Source organism: Hyperolius riggenbachi, chromosome 5 (genome assembly GCF_040937935.1).
Source record: "Hyperolius riggenbachi isolate aHypRig1 chromosome 5, aHypRig1.pri, whole genome shotgun sequence".
In the NCBI taxonomy this organism is placed as follows: domain Eukaryota; kingdom Metazoa; phylum Chordata; class Amphibia; order Anura; family Hyperoliidae; genus Hyperolius; species Hyperolius riggenbachi.
In genome coordinates, this window is record NC_090650.1 from 273,982,907 (window position 1) to 274,002,154 (window position 19,248).

The 19,248-nt window shown below is 46.0% G+C and overlaps 1 protein-coding gene across 1 annotated transcript in view; it reads right to left on the minus strand.

The window, feature by feature from the left end:
- Positions 1 to 19,248, minus strand: part of LOC137518734 (thiopurine S-methyltransferase-like) — an 80,639-nt gene that overhangs the window by 6,504 nt on the left and 54,887 nt on the right. The gene's annotated exons all lie outside the window — the stretch shown is intronic.

The window sequence follows — 19,248 nt, forward strand, 5'->3', positions numbered from 1 at the left end:
CCTGGGGCCCCTGGGCTGTCATGTGGACCAGTGTTTGTGATTTTAAATTTATTTTTTGCAGCTTCTACGATGCGGTTGACAGGTGAGTGGTTAGGGAGGGGACCGTGTGGGAGATGTGCCTACACGGGGCGTCCCTGTAAACGACGCAATTCACGATTGCGTCCAACCGAAGCCTCCCACCTGAATGCTAATCTATGTAATTCCTGCTAGGTATGGTACAGCAGGCAAAGGGTGTATGACAGTGCACCTGATTGGCTGACTAGCGTCTGCTGGCCAGATTGAGGCAGGATATTGCTCTGACTGGAAGTTAGCAATTGTGTTTGTTGCAGTTGGCATTCAGTTTAGAGGTGGTGGGGTGAGTTCCCTGGAGGTGAGAGGTCCAGGGCTTGCCCGCACTTCCCTCTAGGTGTCGCATGGTGGTTTGGGGGCCCCAGTGAGTGAGAGAGACCTGGGGCCCCTGGGCTGTCATGTAGACCAGTGTTTGTGATTTTAAATTTATTTTTTGCAGCTTCTACGATGCGGTTGACAGGTGAGTGGTTAGGGAGGGGACCGTGTGGGAGATGTGCCTACACGGGGCGTCCCTGTAAACGACGCAATTCACGATTGCGTCCAACCGAAGCCTCCCACCTGAATGCTAATCTATGTAATTCCTGCTAGGTATGGTACAGCAGGCAAAGGGTGTATGACAGTGCACCTGATTGGCTGACTAGCGTCTGCTGGCCAGATAGAGGCAGGATATTGCTCTGACTGGAAGTTAGCAATTGTGTTTGTTGCAGTTGGCATTCAGTTTAGAGGTGGTGGGGTGAGTTCCCTGGAGGTGAGAGGTCCAGGGCTTGCCCGCACTTCCCTCTAGGTGTCGCATGGTGGTTTGTGGGCCCCAGTGAGTGAGAGAGACCTGGGGCCTCTGGGCTGTCATGTGGACCAGTGTTTGTGATTTTAAATTTATTTTTTGCAGCTTCTACGATGCGGTTGACAGGTGAGTGGTTAGGGAGGGGACCGTGTGGGAGATGTGCCTACACGGGGCGTCCCTGTAAACGACGCAATTCACGATTGGTCCAACCAAAGCCTCCCACCTGAATGCTAATCTATGTAATTCCTGCTAGGTATGGTACAGCAGGCAAAGGGTGTATGACAGTGCACCTGATTGGCTGACTAGCGTCTGCTGGCCAGATAGAGGCAGGCTATTGCTCTGACTGGAAGTTAGCAATTGTGTTTGTTGCAGTTGGCATTCAGTTTAGAGGTGGTGGGGTGAGTTCCCTGGAGGTGAGAGGTCCAGGGCTTGCCCGCACTTCCCTCTAGGTGTCGCATGGTGGTTTGGGGGCCCTAGTGAGTGAGAGAGACCTGGGGCCCCTGGGCTGTCATGTGGACCAGTGTTTGTGATTTTAAATTTATTTTTTGCAGCTTCTACGATGCGGTTGACAGGTGAGTGGTTAGGGAGGGGACCGTGTGGGAGATGTGCCTACACGGGGCGTCCCTGTAAACGACGCAATTCACGATTCCGTCCAACCGAAGCCTCCCACCTGAATGCTAATCAATGTAATTCCTGCTAGGTATGGTACAGCAGGCAAAGGGTGTATGACAGTGCACCTGATTGGCTGACTAGCGTCTGCTGGCCAGATAGAGGCAGGATAGTGCTCTGACTGGAAGTTAGCAATTGTGTTTGTTGCAGTTGGCATTCAGTTTAGAGGTGGTGGGGTGAGTTCCCTGGAGGTGAGAGGTCCAGGGCTTGCCCGCACTTCCCTCTAAGTGTCGCATGGTGGTTTGGGGGCCCCAGTGAGTGAGAGAGACCTGGGGCCCCTGGGCTGTCATGTGGACCAGTGTTTGTGATTTTAAATTTATTTTTTGCAGCTTCTACGATGCGGTTGACAGGTGAGTGGTTAGGGAGGGGACCGTGTGGGAGATGTGCCTACACGGGGCGTCCCTGTAAACGACGCAATTCACGATTGCGTCCAACCGAAGCCTCCCACCTGAATGCTAATCTATGTAATTCCTGCTAGGTATGGTACAGCAGGCAAAGGGTGTATGACAGTGCACCTGATTGGCTGACTAGCGTCTGCTGGCCAGATAGAGGCAGGATATTGCTCTGACTGGAAGTTAGCAATTGTGTTTGTTGCAGTTGGCATTCAGTTTAGAGGTGGTGGGGTGAGTTCCCTGGAGGTGAGAGGTCCAGGGCTTGCCCGCACTTCCCTCTAGGTGTCGCATGGTGGTTTGGGGGCCCCAGTGAGTGAGAGAGACCTGGGGCCCCTGGGCTGTCATGTGGACCAGTGTTTGACATTTTTTAACTGCCTACTTTTTTCGCAAAAGAACCCCTTTAACTAGAGAAAACCTGCTACTAAGAAAGACATGTAGATGTGAAAGTTAGCTCTAATTTTGTGGTATACATTTTTTTTATCTGTAGCTTAGCTCTCTTTGGGGATCTAGTCCCTCTGTCCCTATTTCTTCCTCTTTCAGGCTTATGTACAGATCTATGTAAATATATTTTCTACTGAAAAATGCGCTTAAAATAAATCTAAATTTTATTCCCACCCTTTTATTTATATATTTGTTATTTTCAAATATTACAATGAAGGAAAATGAACTAGGATAGAAAGGACCAGTTTAGTTTAAATTATAAAACAACATATTTTTTTTACGACATATTTATGGACTAGGGGTGTGTCAACGGCATGGTTAGGGGTGTGGCTTAAGTGTCCCTCTTTCTGATCTCAAAAAGTTGGGAGGTATGCTTTAACCAAACTTACTAAGATTAGACTCCCTGGGCCCGGATCCTTAATTTCCATACTGGGATCTATTGCAAAACCCAGATGGATGTTATGCAGTTAAAGGATTACAATTTATTTATGAGGCATTGTTATTGTATGATACTCCCCCACATTACGTTGTGTCGTGGAGGGTTGCTTTTGTTGTGCAATGGACATCATTTTAAATGTTTTTAAAATTCTTGTCTTAGTGTTTGAATAAAGATTATTTGATGGTATATCTTGGTGGTGCAGCCCAGGCTCGGACTGACCCACCGAACCACCGATTTTTCCATCGGTGGGCCCCGGCCACCCCGCCTTCTGGGGGCCCCAGTGCTGAGAAGGAGGGGGCACAGCGCAGGAAGGGAGGAAATTGTGCACAGAGTAGCAGGGAGGGGGGGAAGCCTCCCCCCTTCCTCACCTAGGGGCCCCCCCTTCCGCGCTTCCCCCCTCCACAATTGCAGCCAGCCAGCGGCAGCAGCGGGGAATAGCTTACCGGTATGAGATACATAGCTCTGCGTGCCGCTGGCTGGTCTGGTCTCCTGCACTGCACTGACCAATCACACTCTCGCAGTACTTCCTGTGGATGGCTGGCTGCAATTTTGGAGGGGGTGGAGCGCGAAAGGGGGGGCCCTAGGTGAGGGAGGGGGGGAGGCTTACCCCCTCCCTGCTGCTCTGTGCACAGTTTCCCCCCTTCCTGCGCTGTGCCCCCCACCTTCTCAGCTCTGGGCCCCCCACTAACTGGGGACCTGCCTTTGTGGGGATATCTGCCGCCGATCTATTTGCATTTTGTGGGGAAATCTGCTGCCAATCTAATTGCATTTTGTGGGGATATCTGACGTCAATCTGATTGTATTTTGTTGGGAAATCTGCCGCCAATCTGATTGCATTTTGTGGGGATATCTGCCACCAATCTAATTGCAATGTGTGGGGATATCTGCCGCCAATCTATTTGCATCTTGTGGGGATATCTGCTTCCAATCTGATTGCAATTTGTGGGGATATCTGCCGCCAATCTAATTGCATTTTGTAGGGATATCTGCCGCCAATCTAATTGCATTTTGTGGGGATATCTGCCGCCAATCTAATTGCATTTTGTGGAGATATCTGCCACCAATCTGATTGTATTTTGTTGGAAAATCTGCTGCCAATCTGATAGCATTTTGTGGGGATGTCTGCTGCCAATCTAATTGCAATTTGTGGGGATATCTGCCACCAATCTAATTGTATTTTGTGGGGAAATCTGCCACCAATCAAATTGCATTTTGTGGGGATATCTGCCGCCAATCTAATTGCATTTTGTGGGGATATCTGCCGCCAATCTAATTGCATTGTGTGGTGAAATCTGCCGCCAATCTGATTGCATTTTGTCTGGAAATCTGCTGTCTGTGAATAACACCGCTACTTATTTTGTGTTTTTTTTTTTATTTCAAAGTCTGCCCATGACTCATGATGACCACGCCCATGTTCCAGTGCGTGGTGACACTCATTTATGTTTGCATGTGTATGTGAGCCCAAAATGGGGGGGGGGGGGGGGGGGAGAAGAGGGGGCGGGCCCCAGGCTGAAACTTCCTTGGTGAGCCCTTAGTGTCCCAGTCCGACCCTGGTGCAGCCTATTTCTGTCCAGGACAACAGCCAGTACATGCCTGCTCCCCCCATTTTTCCTACTTTGTTTTCATCTGGTGTCCTTTAAAAAATGCAGCCATTAAAATGAAAATAAAAAAATACGAGACCCTAATGCCCTGTTAAGCATTAGTGGTGCACACATGATTGATTAACTTATAAGTGTATTATATGTTTATTTTCACTTTAGGTTTGTTTTATGTTTATAAAACATTTAGAAGAGCTATAGGCTTTCCCACAAAAATACAAAAAACAGGTCACAAACTATTTGGAAACCTCCTTAAAATAATTATACAATTTGAATAATTAAATCAGTAACAATTGATATAATTCATTAATTACATTCTTGTATGGTACTTCTGTGTAAACCTAAGTACAAGAACATATACCTCTTTATACTGTGAATGCCCTATAGCAAACAAACATTAATTCATAATACATAGATAAGGATAAAGTACAATAGAAAAAATGTATGTTTTTGTCTGGGGCTACCCCGGTGTCCAATATTTAATGCTAGCAGTGACTACATAAGGTCAGACAAGCAGTCTTACCAGTAAATCAAGTGAGTGAAGCGTCTGGTGAGGAGGCCTAGTAAAGTGTGTGTTAGAACTGTAATGTGTTGTGTCTTTATAGAAAAGAATGCAGAAACAGTGAGCCGTAATGAATCAGCAGTTTTGCGCTGTAGTGAACTTTGCACAACAAAGATTGCAAAAATAGCGAGCCATAATGAATAAGCAGTTTTGCACTGTAGTACACTATGCACAGCACAGTTGTGTTCAGTTGCTCTGACCAGGGCTGTGGAGTCAGTACAAAAATCCTCCGACTCCAACTTCAACTCCTCTGTTTAGGATTCTACCGACTCCGACTCCTCTATATGTATATGGCATAAAAGGCATCTCATCACTGCCAATTCTTAGGAATTTTATGGGACAACTGAAGCTAGAGGGATATGGAGGCTGACATTTATTCCCTTTTAAACAACACCAGTTATCTGGCTATCCTGCTGATCCTCTGCCTTTAATGCTGGGAATATACGGTGACGTTTTTTTTTGGCAGATTGAATTTACGATCAATTTTCCGATCGATTTCCGACCGTTTTTATGATCGATTTCCAGATTGGACCTGTCAGAAATTATCAATCGAACCATCTATCTGCCGGAAAAACACATGGTGTATTCCCAGCATAATACTTTTAGCCATAGACCCTGAACAAGCATATGCAGATCAGTTGTTTCTGACATTATTGTCAGATCTGACAAGATTAGCTGCATACTTGTTTCTGGTGTAATTCAGACACTATTGCAGCCAAATAGAGCAGTAGGGTTGCCAGGCCACTGGTATTGTTTAAAATTAAATAAATATGGCAACCTCCATATTCTTCTCACCTGAGTTGTCGTTTAAAGCTATATTAAAATGACATCTGCTTTTGGGAACAAAAAAGTTCCTGGCCAGGAAGCTGACACTTTACCCTGTCAGCCTAGCCTGTCATTGTCAACATGAATGCCCCAGTATGTTGTCTGTCTAAAAAGATTCACCGAAGCCCCATATCTGCTGGGTTCCATCGTGTAGCCCTGCCACCTTGTAGAAAAAGGTCTCTTTTGGCGCTTCCTCCAGACCCCCCCATAGCCCACAGGGTCACCGGAATCCTCCGGGTCCCCTCTGCTGTCCCACTGGTGGCTCTGGTAACGCGCAGACATCGGGTGAGATCACGCGCGCTCACTGCATAGCTATCGCGTCATCACACTGGCCACCATAAGAGCTCTGCGCATGCACGGTTCAGACTTTAGAAAAAGGTGCATGCGCAGGGCTCTTACGGCGGCCGGAAGTGATGACGTGACGGCTACGCAGCAAGGACGAGCTCGTGTGACTTCACCCGAAGTCATCGTGTTAACGGAGCCACCAGCGGGACAGCGGAGGGGGTCAGGAGGATGCCGGGGACCTCGCAGGCTATGGTGGGCTGGAGGAAGCCCCAGGTAAGTCCGGTTTTCTTTTTTGAAGACACAGTTCAAGGACCCTTTAAGCAGTAGCGTACCTCTGTTTTTTTTTTTGTTTTTTTTTTTATGTACACCAAAAACGCTTTTTAACTAAACTTAAAGGAAACCTAAACCCTACAAAAAAATGAGTTTCACTTACCTGGGGCTTTTACCAGCCCCCTGCAGCCATCCTGTGCCCACGACGTCACTCCTGGATCCTCTGGTCCCCCGCTGCCAGCTAGTTTCGTTTTTGCCGACTCGGAGTCGGCAAGCCACCCTAGGGTTTAGGTTCTCTTTAAGATATTATAGTAGAGTAGCTATTATAGATAGGAACAAAGCACATCGATCAGACTTTAGGCCATCTAACTGAGGGTACATCTAATGGTGCCCATACACTGTACAATAAAAATGTTAGATTTTCCGGTTTATTCTACCAAAACTATCAAATCCAATAAATGTCAAAAATAATCTTTTTCTTCGAACAAGTTATGTTAAATAATAATCAGATCGGAAATGTTGGAAAAATCTTTATATTCGATCTAACAGAACTTCATCCAGCAGTGTATTAAACAATCATTTAAAGCTTGGGCACCTGAATGACTAGCGACATTACCTCACCAAGCTGCTCGCCACACATCTGAGCACAAAGTGCCTCCTGATAAAGGATGTAGTGAAAACTTAGGATGGGTCGCTTGTCATGTTCATGAAGAAGCAATACAAATCCTCTGTTTTTTTCCCACCATGCACGGAGCACCATCGGTACACACTGAAATAAGTTTATCCATCTGTAGATTTTTTTCTTTAGCGAACTCAGTGAAAGACTAATAAATCTTCCCATCTTGTTGTCCCTTTTATAGGCAAAACAGCAAGACTTTCCTCACATAGTGTGTCACCGACAGCATATCTTGCAATTACGCTGAACTGGGATAAATGACTTACACCTGTTGACTCAGCAAAAGCGAGCAAAAAGAATGGTGCTGCTCTTAAACTGCCATTCAGGAAGATGTTACATAGTTACATAGTTATTTTGGTTGAAAAAATACATACGTCCATCGAGTTCAAGATGGTGCCTTAATTGGCAGCCATGGCCACAGGATCCTGGCTTTTTCTTCCCTTTTACCTACCAATTCACCTTGTTTCACCCCCCTGCAGGTGTGGTGTGGTCTGGTGTAGCCTGGGGCGCTGGTGCGGGTCATGGGGAGTCTAGGACCTGGAGTTTTTTCCACCTTGCCGCTGCCTTGGTCCGTTGTCTGTGCAGGTACAGGCCTTGAGGAGTCCTCTACTGCTACCCAGGAGGTTGGGGCTCCACTGAGGTAGGAAGACGCCGCGCTGATACGGAAACCTTTGGTCACTGGATGCTGGCCCCATTCATCCATTGGCTGTTGCTGCTACCCCGCAGCTGGGACACCTCTGGTTCAGCCCCTCCATGATGCCAGCCACTAAACCACAAGTAAAGGCTGCCACAGCCGGATGCTTCTTTGACAGCCAGATTATCTTGACCAGCCCTGCTGAATGCTGCCCAGGAGTCAGGACCCACCACAGTAATGAACACTACTGTACTTTTTGAACTGGAACACCTTGGCCAGCACTGACAGATGTCAGCAAATTGGGATTCTCAGCAGCGTCAGCCATCACTGCAGGTTTCTTTCATGAAGAACTGGGTCATCACTGCTGAACAATAGCCTCCCTCTGACCTTCCCCCTTCTTAGGGATGACACATGATTGCCAAGTGTGACAGGTGGCACCGTAGTATGGTAGCCTAGGATCTTGGCTTTTGGACATTATCCCCCCATCCTTCCAGAACCTACATGAGCCAAAACCAATTCCGGGTACAATCCCCCATTTGTACTTGGCGAAATAAATGATTCTGATTTATGTCCTTCACTTGTCTTGCCTCAATTTGATTTGCCATCATGATGGTTCGATCGTGAACAGTTCTTGCCGACAGAGGCATGTCTTTTATTATCTTGTCTTTATCCGAAAAGTCGTGAAAAGTTCATTGGCAATAACAAGCATGTGACGATCGGTGTCAGCACGCAGAGAGAATCTGATTATTGGTGATCTGCAGTATCACAAAGAATGCAGATGTATACCTGATTATGGATGATCTGCAGAATCACCAATAATACAGATATAGTACTAACCTCTGGACACCTATATAGTGTGAGTGTTTGGTGCACCAGTAATGACTTTGAGTAAGACCACCCGAGGAGCAGGTGGTCTTTGGCAGTATCGGCGATACTGCCTTCTGAGAAGTGCAAAAACCTTCCAGCAGCCTGAGACCTCCAAAGGGGTGGAGTCCCAGGCTGAAGGTAGGAAGGACCAGAGAGTGAGTGACACCTGAAGGTGGCTGTCACTGACTGATCTTGGAGACTATCTCTTAAGTGGAGAGAGATAGCTCTCGAGGTCGGGCAAGCCAGGTCAGCAACACACAGACAGATAAAGTATAAAGACAGAAGGCTGATTTGGTATCCAAGTCAGGCAGGGTTTGGCAACGAGATATGAGATATGCATGGTACCGAATCAGAAAGCAGAGGGATAGTCAGGAAAGCAACAGGTCATAACAAAATATCAAACAATGCCTAGTCTTGGGTGTGAGGTCCGTGGTCTCTACACCCTGGAACTAGTCTGATGTATAACAGAATAACACAAGTTCCCTAGTCTTGGGTGTGAGGTCCGTGGTCTCTACACCCTGGAACTAGTCTGATGTATAACAGAATGATAACACAAGTTCCCTAGTCTTGGGGGTGAGGTCCGTGGTCTCTACACCCTGGAACTAGTCTGAAGTATAACAGAATGATAATACAATAACAAACAGAAGTAATCTGGCTCAGTGTGAATTCCCAGGTCCTCCTGGTTCAAACACACTGTTGGATCTGACTAAGGTCTGAGTGCTTCCACGTAAGTGTTCGCAACGGCAGACAACCAGCAACTGACAAGCAAGCTGTATATATAGTTGCAGGACTCTGCCGCCCTGCCCGAACCACTCAGCCAATCAGGAGTCCAGCAGGAATCAGCTGATCATCCTGATCAGCTGACACATCTCCTGCTGGCATAAAGGTCCTGAATTCTGGTGCGCGCGTGCGTAGCTCTCCATCCAGGTGCACTAGAGATCCCAGCTGACCCAGACATGCGTTGCTGCGCGGAAACCACCGCGCTGGACGCGGAATCAGCCGCCCTGCCGCCAGTACACGCGGCGGCTTCTTCGCGTTTTCTCACAAAGCATGAATGTTTTGGCATACTCCCCATCTGTGAATGCCTTTTCCATTTCTCACAATTGCTAAAGCACCTTGTTGGGTCCAAACATAGAGTTGATGCTGACTAGCTTGCAATCTGCACAGTAGCTCTTGACGTGCTTTCTTCCTGCTGTTCCCCGCAGGATATTTCGGTGCAAATGTAGTATTGCGTGTTTAACCCTCTGGGCGATACAATTATATCGCCCAGGAGGTGGCGCAGCACTATTTTTTCTTTTTTAAATCATGTAGCGAGCCCAGGGCTCGCTACATGATAGCCGCAGCGCAGCGGCATCCCCCCACCCACTCCGATCGCCTTCGGCGATCAGAGCAAGCAGGAAATCCCGTTCAGAACGGGATTTCCTGCTGGGCTTCCCCGGTCGCCATGGCGACGGGACGGGATGACGTCACCGACGTCATGACGTCGGAGGGAGTCCAGATCCACCCCTCAGCGCTGCCTGGCACTGATTGGCCAGGCTGCGCAAGGGGTCGGGGAGGGGGGGGGGACTGCACGGCACGGCGAGCGGCGGCGGATCGGCGGCGATCGGCGGCGATCGGAAGTTACACGCAGCTAGCAAAGTGCTAGCTGCGTGTAACAAAAAATTTTTTATGCAAATCGGCCCACCAGGGCCTGAGAAATCCTCCTGCGCGATATACCCCGAGCTCAGCTCGGGATTATCGCTCAGGAGGTCAAGTGCCACTTTATATTTGACTGTTTCATTGATGTCATTTTATCATTGCATATCAGACACACTGCAGAACCTGCTCTCTCCACAAAGGCGAATTCCTCTGTCCATTCCTGCTGAAAAGTACGATACTCCTCATCTTTTTTCTTTTAGCCATCTTCTTCTTCTACATAGGATATTACCTCTCACTTGTTACCAGTGCACCCAGGGTGAGGGTGTAAAAATTGCCCCCCCCCCCCTTCCTCGCAAACCCATACTATGCCCAAGTATAAGTAGTCAGGTATGGGCTCCCTCAGTATAGGTAGCCAGGCATTGGTGTCACCAGTATAGTTAGCCAGCTGACGGTGACCCCAGTATAGATAGCTAGCAATAGGTGCTCCTAGTATATGTTATCTAGGTCTAGGTGCAGCCAGTATAGGTTAGCTAGGTATAGGTCCCGCCAGCATAGGTTAGCTAGGTATAGGTGCCGACCAGTATAGGTAGCTAAGTATAGGTGGATAGCGGGGAAGTCAGGGCACAGAGAGAGCCAAGTCTAAAGGAATCCATTACAGGTACAATTCCAGAGCCAATCAATCATTACTGATCACCTTGGTAATCAATTGGAAGCAATCGTGCCCATTAACACCCGAATTCCCGCAAAATAATTACATCAGATCAATGGGATTGATCCGAAAAACAGCTCAATTCCACTGATCTGATCGATTTGGTTAGTGAAAATTCAGCAGTTAACGGACACAAACAATTCATTACCGCAGCAATCAGAAACAATTAATTGGCTGCAGGATAGTAATGTAAATGTTCACCTTTAGACTGCTAAACATAAGAAAGGTAAAGGGGACACTATAACATTTTAAAATATTATGATATACACACACACACACACACACACACAATTATTGCACAAACCTATACATACACACAATACAGCACTACAAACACACTCAGCATTGTACAGTGGTTTGCAAAAGTATTCGACCCCCTTGAAGTTTTCCACATTTTGTCACATTACTGCCACAAACATGAATCAATTTTATTGGAATTCCACGTGAAAGACTAATACAAAGTGGTGTACACGTGAGAAGTAGAATGAAAATCATACATGATTCCAAACATTAAAAAAAAACAAAAAACTGCAAAGTGGGGTGTGCGTAATTGTTCAGCCCCCTGAGTCAATACTTTGTAGAACCACCTTTTGCTGCAATTACAGCTGCCAGTCTTTTAGGGTATGTCTCTACCAGCTTTGCACATCTAGAGACTGAAATCCTTGCCCATTGTTATTTGCTAAACAACTCCAGCTCAGTCAGATTAGATGGACAGCGTTTGTGAACAGCAGTTTTCAGATCTTGCCACAGATTCTTGATTAAATTTAGATCTAGACTTTGACTGGACCATTCTAGCACATGGCTATGTTTTGTTTTAAACAATTCCATTGTTGCCCTGGCTTTAAAGAGGAACTCCAGTGAAAATAATTTAATATAAAAAGGTGCTTAATTTTTACAATTATGTATACATGATTTAGTCAGAGTTTGCTCATTGTAAAATCTTTCCTCTCCCAGATTCACATTCTGACATGTATTACATGGTGACATTGTTACTGTGGGCAGATTATGTAGCTGTTCTGGCTTTAACAGACAGCTTAACAGCCATTTCCTGTGTGTGTCATTGTTACATTGTGGCAGTTTGCCCAGAGTACCGTACGGTACCAGAGCCTCTTGTGGGAGGGGTTTCAGCACAAAATCAGTCATACAGCGCCCCCTGATGGTCTGTTTGTGAAAATCATTATATTTTTCATGTAAAAGTGGGTATCAGCTACTGATTGGGATAAAGTTCAATTCTTGGTCGGAGTTTCTCTTTAAGTTTAGGGTTGTTGTCCTGCTGGAAGGTGAACCTCCGCCCCAGTCTCAAGTCTTTTGCAGACTCCGAGAGGTTTTCTTCCAAGATTGCCCTGTATTTGGCTCCATCCATCTTCCCATCAACTCTGACCAGCTTCCCTGTCCCTGCTGAAGAGAAGCACCCCCAGAGCATGATGCTGCCACCACCATATTTGACAGTGGGGATGGTGTGTTCAGAGTGATGTGCAGTGTTAGTTTTCCGCCACACATAGCGTTTTGCATTTTGACCAAAAAATTCCATTTTGGTCTCATCTGACCAGAGCACCTTCTTCCACGTTTGCTGTGTCCCCCACATGGCTTGTGGCAAACTGCAAACGGGACTACTTATGCTTTTCTGTTAACAGTGGCTTCCTTCTTGCCACCCTTCCATAAAGGCCAACTTTGTGCAGTGCACGACTAATAGTTGTCCTAAGAGATACTATACATGACTTCATAGTAGAAAATAATCTTATTTCTCAGCATCAACATGGGTTTACTAAAGACAGGTCCTGTTTGACTAACATGCTCAGCTTTTATGAGGTAGTGAATGCTAATATGGATATTGGGAATGCTGTAGATGTGATATACTTGGACTTTGCAAAGGCCTTCGACACTGTTCCCCACAAAAGTCTGGTGCAAAAGTTGAGGATGCAAGGACTGGGGAAGAATCTGTGTGCATGGATAGGGAACTGGCTAATGGACAGAAAACAAAGAGTTGTGGTCAATGGATTGTACTCAAAATGGGAGACTGTTAGCAGTGGGGTCCCACAGGGGTCTGTTCTGGGTCCAGTGCTCTTCAATTTATTTATTAATGACCTAGTAGATGCAGTAGTGAGCAATGTTGCTATTTTTGCAGATGATACAAAATTGTGCAGAATCATCAACTCTCAGGAAGATAGTGTCATATTGCAACAGGATCTGGATAGGATGGCTATATGGTCACATACATGGCAGATGAAATTCAACGTTGACAAATGTAAAGTCATGCATTTTGGACGTACTAATGGTCTAGCACCATACAAAATAAATGGGATACAGTTGGGGACATCAAACTTGGAGAAGGACTTAGGAGTACTCATTGACAACAAGTTAAATAATCGTACTCAATGCCAAGCAGCTGCAGCTAAAGCTAACAAAATTTTGGGATGCATTAAAAGGGAAATAAAAACCTCAAGATGCTAGCATAATATTGCCCCTGTTTAACTCTCTAGTAAGGCCACATCTGGAATATGGTATTCAGTTCTGGGCACCACATTACAAAAAAGATATTGCAGTTTTAGAGCAGGTGCAGAGACGAGCAACAAAATTGATACGTGGGATGGAAGGTCTCACTTATCAAGAAAGGTTAGATAAACTGGGTTTATTTAGTCTAGAGAAAAGACGCCTTAGAGGGAACTAATTAACATGTATAAATACATCAGAGGGCAATATAATAGCTTGGCGGATGAGCTTTTTGTCCCTAGGCCTTCTCAAAAGACTAGAGGACATGATCTGCGCATGGAGGAAAAACGTTTTAGCCATTTATTTAAGAAAGGGTTCTTTACAGTTAGAGTGATTAAGATGTGGAATGCATTGCCACAGGAAGTCGTTATGGCAAACTCTATACCTGCATTTAAAGGGTGCTTAGATGCTTTCCTTGCGTTGAAAGACATCCATGGCTACAATTACTAGGTAATGCCTAATGATGTTGATCCAGGGATTTTATCTGATTGCCATCTGGAGTCGGGAAGGAATTTTTCCCTTTGGGGGCTGATTGGACCATGCCTTGTAGGGGTTTTTTCGCCTTCCTCTGGATCAACAGGGATATGTGAGGTAGCAGGCTGGTGTTGTACTTTATACTGGTTGAACTCGATGGACGTATGTCTTTTTTCAACCAAAATAACTATGTAACTATGGACAGATTCCCCCACCTGAGCTGTAGATCTCTGCAGCTCGTCCAGAGTCACCATGGGCCTCTTGACTGTATTTCTGATCAGCGCTCTGCATGTTCGGCCTGTGAGTTTAGGTGGACGGCCTTGTCTTGGTAGGTTTACAGTTGTGCCATACTCCTTCCATTTCTGAATGATCACTTGAACAGTGCTCCGTGGGATGTTCAAGGCTTTGGAAATCTTTTTGTAGCCTAAGCCTGCTTTAAATTTCGCAATAACTTTATCCCTGGCCTATCTGGTGTGTTCTTTGGACTTCATGGTGTTGTTGCTCCCAATATTCTCTTAGACAACCTCTGAGACCGTCACAGAGCAGCTGTATTTGTAGTGACATTAGATTACACACATGTGCACTCTATTTAGTCATTAGCACTCATCAGGCAATGTCTATGGGCAACTGACTGCACTCAGACCAAAGGGGGCTGAATAATTACGCACACCCCACTTTGCAGTTATTTATTTGTAAAAAATGTTTGGAATCATGTATGATTTTCGTTCCACTTCTCACGTGTACACCACTTTGTATTGGTCTATCACGTGGAATTCCAATAAAATTGATTTATGTTTGTGGCAGTAATATGACAAAATGTGGAAAACTTCAAGGGGGCCGAATACATTTGCAAACCACTGAAGGTTAACAATATAGAAAGACACACATTCCTCCAGACTTCTCCCCCATTCAGCACACTTACACAGACAGGATAATGGAGGACACACAGGCAATGCTGGCTGCTGCAGATTCAGAAAGCCCGGGGGAGGAGGGGAGGCGAGTCACATGACTGCGTGATGGAGGCTGTCAGAGCAAGACAGCCTCCCAAAAAGTGTCCTCAGTGCAAGGAGGCTGTGGTCTCCTTGCCATAGACAATGCATACAGTGACAGGCTACAAAAACATGGCTACCACTGCTAATAGCAGACCAGGCAGATTGTTCTCTAGCATACCTCCCAACTCCTTTTTGAGATGAGAAAGAGGGACACTTAAGCCACGCCCCTGCCACACCCTTAGTCACGCGTATCATAAAGATTTCATAAGAAAAACATGTTGTTCTATAATTAAAACCACATTGGTCCTTTCTATCCTGGTTCATTTTCCTTCATATAAACATTTTAAAGTTAGTAGTAATATATCAATTTAAAGGATGGGAATAAAGTTTAGAGTCAATCAAACACATTTTTTAGTAGAGAAATATATATATATTTACATAAAAAGAGGGACAAAGTCCTGAAAGAGGGACAAATGAGGAGGAAAGAGGGACAGAGGGAAAGGGATCCCCAAGAAAGACTGTTCCTCCGAAAGAGGGACAGTTGGGGGCTATGCTCTAGTGACAGCTGCACAGGAGTTACACTGTGCAGTCCTGTCATGTCAGAGAAGTCTGCCTGGGGGAGAGAGGCTAGAAGACCTGGGGACGCCGCTGCTTTACAGCTGGCATCAGGAAATTACACTATACTTCAGCATGTTCCCTGTAATTGCTAGCCAGTATTGCACCGTTGATGTCTGTCACCCTAGGCCACACCCACGGCCTTGTTACACTTACTTGAAATCTGGCCATGACTGAGCCCACCTTTCTCACAGTGCCGAGGGCGGTCGCACGCCTGACACGCCCCTAGAAACGGAGCTTCTTGTAACTCTCGCAGTCAAAACTCACAGGGTACAAACAGTGTATACTGTATATTGTGTGCTTTTCTTAACAGCCCATGTGCGTATGCAGATTTTTCCCATACACATGAGCTTCCTGTACCTGTATCACTTCTGCCCAGTTTCAGATATCACTTCTTGTTTCTTCCTATTGGTCTTGGTCTTGGTCTTTTCCTACCTATGATCACTTTTCATTTTACTTCCACCCTTTCTCTCATCTTTCCTCATTTCCACTTTCACCTTGTATTTGATCGAATCTTCCTTGCTGTCACAGTGCCGTCCAGAATCTGACTGAAGTAAAGAAAGACTGCAGACCTGTAATAATGTAATGCAATGCTAGTTACACGTCCCTGTTATGTGTATACAGTTGATCCTCCAGGAAGCAGAAGGGTCTTCAGCTTCTCTTTGGTTTCAGCAACATTAGCAATTTCCCCAAGAGCCAGACAGGAGAAATACCCGATTAACAGTTTGTACAATTAGCTAGCTGACTTCGGGGTTGATTTACTTTGTAGGATGAGATCCCCGCTCTTTGACTGGCCCAATAGGCTGCCTGTCAAGTGCCAGGCAGCCTATTGGGTCAATCAAAGTGCGGGGATCTCATCCTACAAAGTCACTGGACCCGACAGGGTCCAGGGCTGGACAATTGGAGCGGCCGTTACTTATGGGAGGAAGAGTATAAGTTAATAGTGCATGCTACAGCAGTAGCATGCCTACTCTGAAAATTGTACTTGTGCTGCCACACTAAGCTGCGCTGCTTGAGCAGTGTAGCTTAGTGAATCAACCCCTATTGATTTATCTGCAAGCCAGATGCAGCCATCAAAAGAGCCACATCTGGCTCCCGAGCCATAAGGTCCCTACCCCTGCTCTGGACTATCCAGAGGCTTCCCTCTACTGAGGTAAGAATATTATTTTGATTTAAATTCCAATTGTAGGTACTCTTTGAGGCATGTAAGATGGTAAGTAGGTTTCTAGGTTGTTTCCCCAGCAGTATATAAAGGCAACCAGAAAGTTAATCACAGTGTGAGGCCAGTTGCGTACCTGTTAATGGTGGTGCAATGCAGTGCAAGCACCGCATCGCACCACAGAAATCAGCCTTTATATCACCCTGTGCCACAGTGCAGTGACAGGGTTATATGCATAGCGCCGCCCCCCAGCTAATGATGTACTCCCTGTTGAGCAGGAAGTACATCACTGACATTTTTGTCGGTCCGCGCAGGCGCGCCACACCACACTCCCATTGTGCACACTGCGTCGGCCGTTGACTTGCATTACTGCATAATCATGTGGTAACGTGCTGCAGCCTTTGCGTTGGCATTGTGGCGATTTGGATACTTCCGGCACATTGCGTAAAGTGTGCAAGTGTCCATACACTTGCATGACCCTTAACGTGACGCAGCGTGCAAGGGGCCTGAAAGTGACCTAATTAACGTTTGATTGCGGAATAGAAGGTTATGAAATTTGTGGAATAAAAAAAAAATCCTCCTTATTTGCAGTTCAAATGATCAAAATGTAATCTATAAAGGGTGCTCGACCATGGGCTCTGAGTGACAAATACTAAGGTATTCCTGACTACTTTTACAACTGTAGATCGAAGACTGAAAAGAGATTGCGATTTTCTAGGATTGTATGATATTCACTCAATTAAATGGGCTCATTTCATTTCAGCCCAACACAAGCATTCAATCAGCTCTGTTACACACTTCTATGTGAATTCTGGATTTACAATCAGGCTGCATTCCTAAGCATGTGTGAAATAAATTAGGGATCTTATCTATTCATCATGATAATCTTTAGGGATTAGCAGGCACCCCTGCAAGAAAAATTCTCATGTCCTGTAGTAAATATTGCATCTTAAAAACATTTATACTAGCACCCCGACTCTTACCCCGGCTCGCAAGATGGATTATACCACTTTGTCCTGAACCGTTTTTTGGATGGATTTATATACAATTTTTTTGCACATGAATATATAGCTTTGTTTTTGCTACACAAAACCAGTGATGCACGTCTTTTTATCTTTAATATTGATATTAATTTATAACGCATGCCATACCACATGTATATACTGTACATCTAATGGTGAGACATAACCTGTCATGTGTGCAGATATCAGAGAAACATAGGCAATTCATTTTTCCTCCATCTATAATAATCTACAGTGCAGCGAGTTTTGAACCAGAATGATACCATCCACTAGCTAACTTTAAAGGGACCCTGAGCCGTAGCACTGGATATGCATTTAAGCATAGCGACGTATAATTAGTTATGCCCCCTCACTCACCCTGCCCCGCATAAACCTTTCTGCCTGCCGTTTTTTGTGTTCCACATTACACTACAGGGGCGACTCTGCCAAAAGTCGCGCTGTGACCCCCCCCCGGAACGGGAAGCCTGCGGGTACTCTCCACGCCTGCACAGTCTTCCTCCTCCTCTGTTCCGCTCCTCTCTGCCGTGTGTCATATATCAAGTTAAACCCACAAATTATATTTGCTTATCTATCCTTGTTATTACAACATTTAGGTTATGTTCCTAGTACAATGTATGGTGACAATATTGTATTTAGAAATAAGGTGTCTTTCTTTTTGATTTATGCTTTCCCACTGTGCACTACCAATGATTACAAGACCTTATTTGCAAAAATAATAGTAATATACGATCATGGCTTACATATTTAAAAAACAAAGTCCTAAGGTAACAATTATATTCTGTCACTTTGTTTTTATTTTACAAGTCTTTTATTTTGATACAGAATATGCAAAAATCTAATTGTGTTTGATACAGTTTGTGCCCTAAAATACCGTATTTTCCGCTGTATAAGACGCACTTTTTCTCCCCAAAAATGGGGAGAAAAAGTCCCTGCATCTTATATGGCAAAGGCAGGGAATCCCCGACTTATGGACGCCCACCGATAAGAACCGCCGACCCGGATTACCTGCCTTGCCTGTGTGTCTGCGTTCCCCCTTGCCCCCGCTTGTCTATTCCCCCCTCCTGTGTCGCCGGGTCCCCCCCAATGTAAGAAGCGGCAGAAGCTTACCTCCTCCATCTTGCCCATGGCGATTGAAGACATCCGGCTCCTGTGTGCGGCTTCCTCTAGTGCCGGCTTGTAATGACGCGTAATTGATGATGCGTCATTACAAGCCGGCACTAGAGGAAGCCACACACAGGAGCCGGATGTCTTCAATCGCCGCGGGCAAGATGGAGGAGGTAAGCTTCTGCCGCTTCTTACATGGCGGGGGGGGGGGGACCCGGCGACACAGGAGGGGGGGATAGACAAGCGGGGGGCGTGGGGACACCTCACAGCGGGACACCTCACAGCGGGAAACAGAATGGAGGAGGACACATAGGGCTGACAGGCGGACACTTGGGGGAGACAGGCTGACACTTGGGGGAGACAGGCTGACACTTGGGGGAGACAGGCTGACACTTGGGGGAGACAGGCTGACACTTGGGGGAGACAGGCTGACACTTGGGGGAGACAGGCTGACACTTGGGGGAGACAGGCTGACACTTGGGGGAGACAGGCTGACACTTGGGGGAGACAGGCTGACACTTGGGGGAGACAGGCTGA